General features: G+C 40.4%; 1 long non-coding RNA gene across 1 annotated transcript; it reads right to left on the reverse strand.

The window, feature by feature from the left end:
* Positions 1-2,140: 2,140 nt before the first annotated feature.
* LOC120736655 lies at positions 2,141-5,788 on the reverse strand. Its single transcript, XR_005696564.1, has 2 exons — positions 3,822-5,788; positions 2,141-3,784 (listed from the first exon to the last, which is right to left on the reverse strand). It is a non-coding gene; the product is annotated as an uncharacterized LOC120736655 (long non-coding RNA).
* Between the last annotated feature and the right edge of the window lie 515 nt (positions 5,789-6,303).

Genomic DNA, 6,303 nt, shown 5'->3' on the forward strand with positions numbered 1-6,303 from the left:
TCATTTGAGATTTAGTGATACCACACCTTCATCACCAACGCTGACCTTTTTTCTGTCACCTTGCCCTTATCTCCACGATATGCATGTCCTTCTTTCCTAACAAATTGATGCCCACACAAAAATCCACAATACTGGAGCCTTGGTTACAACAAATAAAGGAATCATTGCATTGTTTATGGTTTCAAAATTTGCATTTCATGCCACACAGAGGGCATCTGTGTAGATTTAGGGGACAAGGTCTAAAGCAGTTGGGTTGTGAAAACAATGTCTGTGCATGATGTCTGTTTATGGCTTAAGGCCTCCACTGAATTGTTTACTGTGCTTCACACAGCCTGATAAGGAGCAGTGGCACAGAGTGAAAATGAGGAATTAACAGTGTGAGTTTTATTTCGGAGAGAATATGAAAAGGTTGTGTTGATTTGACTCAGTTGTTTAAGTTTCTGCCAAAGCAAAACCTTTGTGTGCAACCAGTGTCCACTATTGAATCAAGTAAATCCAACATGTTTTTGTCAGTGCAAAAGGAGTTACGGTGCCTGTATTCCTGCACAATATTGTCCCGGGAGGGAGGAAAACTTTCTGGTGAAGTTTTGGTTGATTTTTGGGTTTTGCTTGACACTAGGTTGATTTTATCAGTGAGGTTTGGATTGTTTTCTTTCTCTAAGAGAGAGAAAGATGGTTTTATGCTTGGACATGTTTGCAATGGGCCCCAGTATTTGTTACTTTATTAGTATTTTATTGGTTGCGTTTGTTTGTGCTTTTGTTACAGTGCACTGAGATAAGAACATCTGAGAGGTGTGATCCACCGGTGGTGATGAAGAACGGTGGAGGTTTTGTCTTGCTTTTCTTTGTTGTTGCAGGAGCAGAAGGATGACAGAGACTAAAGGGGGAGGCTGTAGCTTCACAGGAGTGTGAACTGCAGACTGAACCCTTTGGTTGCTAATTTTGAGTTACTGATGTTTGCATTAAGAAAATTGTGTTTTAATAGCTGTGTTTCGATTAATGTATCATATTATATGGTTGGGAATGTTAAATGCTAAAGTGAAGAAAAGGTTTGATTCCACTCAGGACTGAGCATGTTATTATTAACCATAGTGGGTCACTGTAAAGAGTTAATTAACTTTTATAGAGGTAAAAAAAAAAAAAAAAAAAAAAAAAAAAACCCTCCACCGAGGTCTATGAATAACAGGGGAATGATAGACAGCCACACTCAAAATGGAGATATGTAATGATAAACACTGGTCCCCGTCTTTTGGGCGCTTTCTTGAAGTAGTCAACAATTTAAAAGTAAGATAAAATAACAGGGGCATGTGCTGAGGGGTGATGCTGCACAAGAACAAGAGCAAAATAAAGAAAATATTGTTTTAGCTTTGAGAAGTTCAAATTAAAATGTACCATTACACTCAGAGGATCAATATGAAGTTCGATATATGCTAATTTTGTATGAAGTACATGACTGGTGACTGTTCTGTCCTGAGCTTTTGTTTTTACAGCACCCGCTTGATCACACCAACAGTTTCTCGCCACCGAAAAAGGGGTGCTTGCAAAAAATAGAGAATGGGGAGGAATATCATCAAAACTGGAAAAAGGTAATCCCCAAAGGGGGTGATAATGCCATAACTTTCACTTATGGTCAAATTCTCAAAATTTGACCCCGAACTTAAAAAATTCTTCAAACATTTAGAGACAGAGTGGAGGTTTAGATAAACATAATGTCACAAACCACATAAGGATGGAGCACTTGAATCGATAAGATGGTGAATTGACACGCAGCAAAATGTTGATCATATTGATTATGTTTATTCCAGTGTGCAGAGAAGATTATTATTATTAAAGACAACAAATGAAATAACGAAAACTAGAAATGGAAAAACTTGCGTTAACGGTAATAAAATCAAAACAAAAAGGAAAACTAACTAATACTGTAATGAATGTTCACAAAACTAACTAAAATTAACTGGATTTATAGCAAAATGTGTTTAGTTGCATTGATGTGTGCGTGCCCTACGATAAGAGTCAACGCAGTAAGTTTGTCGAGTCGTCTGTGTTGCTGCTTCGTCCACGCGCAGAATCATGTCAGGAAAAGTCGGGAGAAAGCGCCAGAGTCCAATTTGGGATCACTTTGAATATGACTGTTTTTTTAGATATAGCAAGAGTCTTGTAGTGGAAAGAGATACAATGTCCCCCTGAGACTCAGGGAGGAAGAAAAGAGAAAAAAGGAAAAGTATTTTCATTTTTTCTTTTTCTTTTTCTTTTTTTCTTTCAGATAAATCAAGTGTTGGGATGGTAAAAACACATTACAAAAACAAAATTGTTTTTAACTAATTTTATTTAAATTTTACAACATGTGCACCACAGTGCACAAGGGGAGTTCATTGATCACGAATGTGAAACTAACAACATTCAAGAGCTATTTAAGAAGATTACATGTTCCACTGAAATTTTTGTAAGCAGGATATTAAAACTTATTTATATGTCAATATCATAAAAATGTAGATCAGGGATCAACTTAGAAGTCACTGACACTTCACTAGCTGTAAGCCATTGGTTCAGGAACAAGTGATTGCACTGGGCTTTCTATTTCACAAAAGTCAATTCATTTATGATATCTGAGGAAGTACTGTGATTTTTATTTTTATTTGGAGACACAAAGGAACATTTGGCACTTCCCACATCTCACATATGTTTTACTGTTGCACCCAACCATTCTACAACTGAAATGCCTTGGACTGTTAACCATTTCAGGCAAGTGGAGTGAACCATATTTTGCTACACTCTCATCTGATTGGGGCTTCCTTTTCTTGATTTTTGGAGAGAACTCTTCATTACTGGTATTATTCAGGTCTTGTTCACATGTTTGTCCCAGGTTTCTCAGCTAAGAGGAGCTTGAACTCCAGATACTGGGAGTTCTTTTCGCACATTGAGATCACTGATAACTTTTAGCAACGACGTGATCTTGTAGAAACAATCAGGTGTCATGGATTCAGCTAAAACTGCGACTCTTATTTTTTTACTTTACTGGAAAACATTTCTGCATTTTACCCATATTTTATTTTTAACTCAAAATCAAAATTCCAGATTCTCCTACAGGTTGGTTTTGGACCAGATAGGACGACAGTTTTCAGGTGGCCCTGTGTCTTTCTCTATTACATCTGCCACTGCATCTTGATAATCTTTGTGTGGCTCCTCCTGGGTTCTCACCCTCTCCTATCTGGCTCACATGACTCTCATCCTCAGAAGAATCTATGTTTGAATCTCGCTCAATTATTCTGCTATGAATTCTCTCTGCCTTTGTTAAAGAGTTGTCTATTAGGAAAAAGTGAAATAAATATAAGTACAAAGTCCCAATGTGTGGAGCACACATTAATAAATTAGTCATGTTCTCCGTGAAACTAAATGAGCCTAATTCTTAAAGACGCCTCAAATCATTTACTAGATGTTTATTCTTTGAAAATTAATAAAAATCTGAGTTTAACAAAACATTTTAAATGTAAATATTAAGCTTACCTTCCTTTCTTCCATAAAATGTGCTTGTGGGCACGCCAGCCATTTTGAAAAGGTGGGAAAAACAATTGGCAAGGCCACACCCCCACACATGTGATATAATTTTAAAGGTACTGTTGTCCTCTCTAAGAAACATCAGGACTTAGAGGAGTGGCAAGTAGAGTATGAGAGCTACAAGCAAAAACTAAATGTGTACTACAGTGCGCAAAAATGAAATACTGGGTCATCAGGGGGTTATGAGGGACATTTATAAAACTAAAAATCCCACAAACCTTGAAGTGCACTTGAAAAGCTCACACAAGAAGGCTAACCTAGCTTACCTTGAAGAGCTCATCAGGGGGAGCACACTCCCCCTCCTTGAAGAGCTCCCCCACTCAACCCGCATCCCCAGAAAACAGCTAACCCCAGATAAGGCAGCGTGATGTATCCCGAGACAACAGGACTGGGACATCTAAATAACTGTGTGAGTCAATCGCCTTTAAAAAAGGTTATCAATTCACTTCAACCAAAATTAGGAACACTCGGTGCGGCAAGAGTTAATAGTTATTAGTCTCAACACCCAAGGATAACCAGAAGAGCATGACTGATATGATGGAACTGGGATTTGGTTACACTTAAGTTTTGCAAAACACAACTAAAACTATAACTATAACTGAAACTAATCAAAACTAAACTAAAATTAAGGATTTTCAGAAAATAAAAACTAGACTAAACTAGCAAAGAATTGGTAAAAACTGATTCCAACTGGTAAAAAATTGAAAATCTGGAGGCAAAACTAGAAAAAACATAGAAACTAATGAAAATTGCAAAATGGTTAAAACCCTGGGGCGGAGATTGGCAGATCTGACCAGGGAATGTTATAAAATGGATTGTCTGGACAGTCAGCGTTAAAGCCACTTTCGGTCCATACTAGGATGGCATTGGACATCTTCGGGGCGGAAGAGGGTTGGTGTGACCAAGGTGTGGTTTGGCTTGTTGTATGTATATTTGAGATCATATGGCTCTGGATGGACCAGTTACCAGGGCATGGAAGGAGGACAGACTCATTGACTGAGGAGAAGGAATTTCCTGGGATTGGAGATCCTCTGGGTGAGTGGTTGATTTAAAGCATTCATAAAATAGAAGTTGTCTGTTGTTATTGATTGGTAATAGATTGATAATTGGCCACATTTACAGCTGTATTGACTTGTTGTGGACGTAGTCGACTTCAGGTTTAAGCACTCTAATTAACAGGTTGAAAATAGTGACATTAAAGGTAGAGTGTGCAGCGCCACCCTGTCAGACGCCAGTGATGGTGGAGCTCACTGATGAATCAGGTGAGCTGGATTCATGGCTGATTCAAAACTAAGATTCCCCTGCTGTGGTCAGTAAGGGGAGAACAGGGGGAAATAAAATTTAAAAGAGGCATTTATAAACGTTTATGGGTCAAGTGAAACGGGATAAAAGGGGGTGTTTTACTGTTATTTTAATATCAGCATTATTATTGTATGAGAATCATGCAACAAGCATTGCATCGATGATCATTTATTGAAGCTTTTGACCTTATACTAATGTAACCCAACCAGTGCAGGGGCCTCCCTACACCCCGGACTCTGCGTTGTGTTAGTTTGTGTTGGATTGGGGTGCACCGCAGAGAGACCAGTCGGACACAGGCGCTCGATTTGTGGCTCGGACCGTGCCGTTTATTCGGAAGCAGGGGCAAACACCACTCCAACTCTGCTGCTGGCCCTTTTCAAATCACAGCAAACACTGCGTGACCATCAACATTGCAAAATACAACAACACATATACACAGAATACACATTAAGTAACAATAACCGTGCCTTCTACAACATTCCACGGTCTCGGGGATGAGTACAACACAAAACTGATGCAGTTCGCCACTGGCAGTGCTTACCTTTTCAAATCACAGCAAACACTGAACCAAGATGGCGCCCGCGCGAACAAGAAATCTGAAGTACGGTGTCCTGCAGAGGACAAATGGTCAAAATTGCTAAATTTTACACCATATATGCAGCTCAACAGCGACACCTTGTGACTTATTCCAGTCACTACCTTACATCCGCCCCTCCTTTAAGTGATGGCGTCCCAGTCATCAAACAAAACAAAATAAAACAGAACAGTCTCACTATGTATACAAGAATAACGGTGGTGGAAGATGTGCAGTGTAATGCGAAAATGTCTATGTGTGCATCTTATGTGTTTCCTGCAGCCCTTCTTGCTTTGGTCCTCTGCCACAGCTTCCATCCCCTTTCTATCTTCTCCTGATCCTCCCCTGGTTCGTTAACTCTCGACCCATAAGTCAGTCTCTTAGGGGGACGCCGACTCCTCGGCAAGTTCCTCCTTGGTTCACTTGGTCTGGGAGGTGAGTGGGTGACCCTGACAGTTTCATTCCCCCTCCAATCTTCACTCTCTTGTCCTGTCCCTGTGTCCCTTTCCTCTGGTCCCTTGGGGGCAAGTGATTCATTTGCTGCTTCAGGTGAAACTCCCTCCACACCTCCTTCCAGGCTATCAGCCTCCCCGTCCTCGATCATGTCCGACTCTTCATCCTGTCTGATTACTTCACCAGCCTGCTCTCCACTGTCCTCTACATCCTCAATCTCTCCTCCATGAACCTCCTCCACGTCAAGCTCCATTTCCTCTTTTGCCTCCTCTCCCACCTGCCTCCACGGGAAGAAACATTACACTGCGTGAGTAGGTTGCGGTGGAACCACTCTCTCTGTATCACCATTTTCCGATCGCACCACATACACCGGCATGTCTGGCTGTTTCTTCACCACAATGTATGGACGTGACTCCCAC

The sequence above is a fragment of the Simochromis diagramma genome, unplaced genomic scaffold (genome assembly GCF_900408965.1).
Source record: "Simochromis diagramma unplaced genomic scaffold, fSimDia1.1 OVJJ01000799.1, whole genome shotgun sequence".
Lineage (NCBI taxonomy): Eukaryota > Metazoa > Chordata > Actinopteri > Cichliformes > Cichlidae > Simochromis > Simochromis diagramma.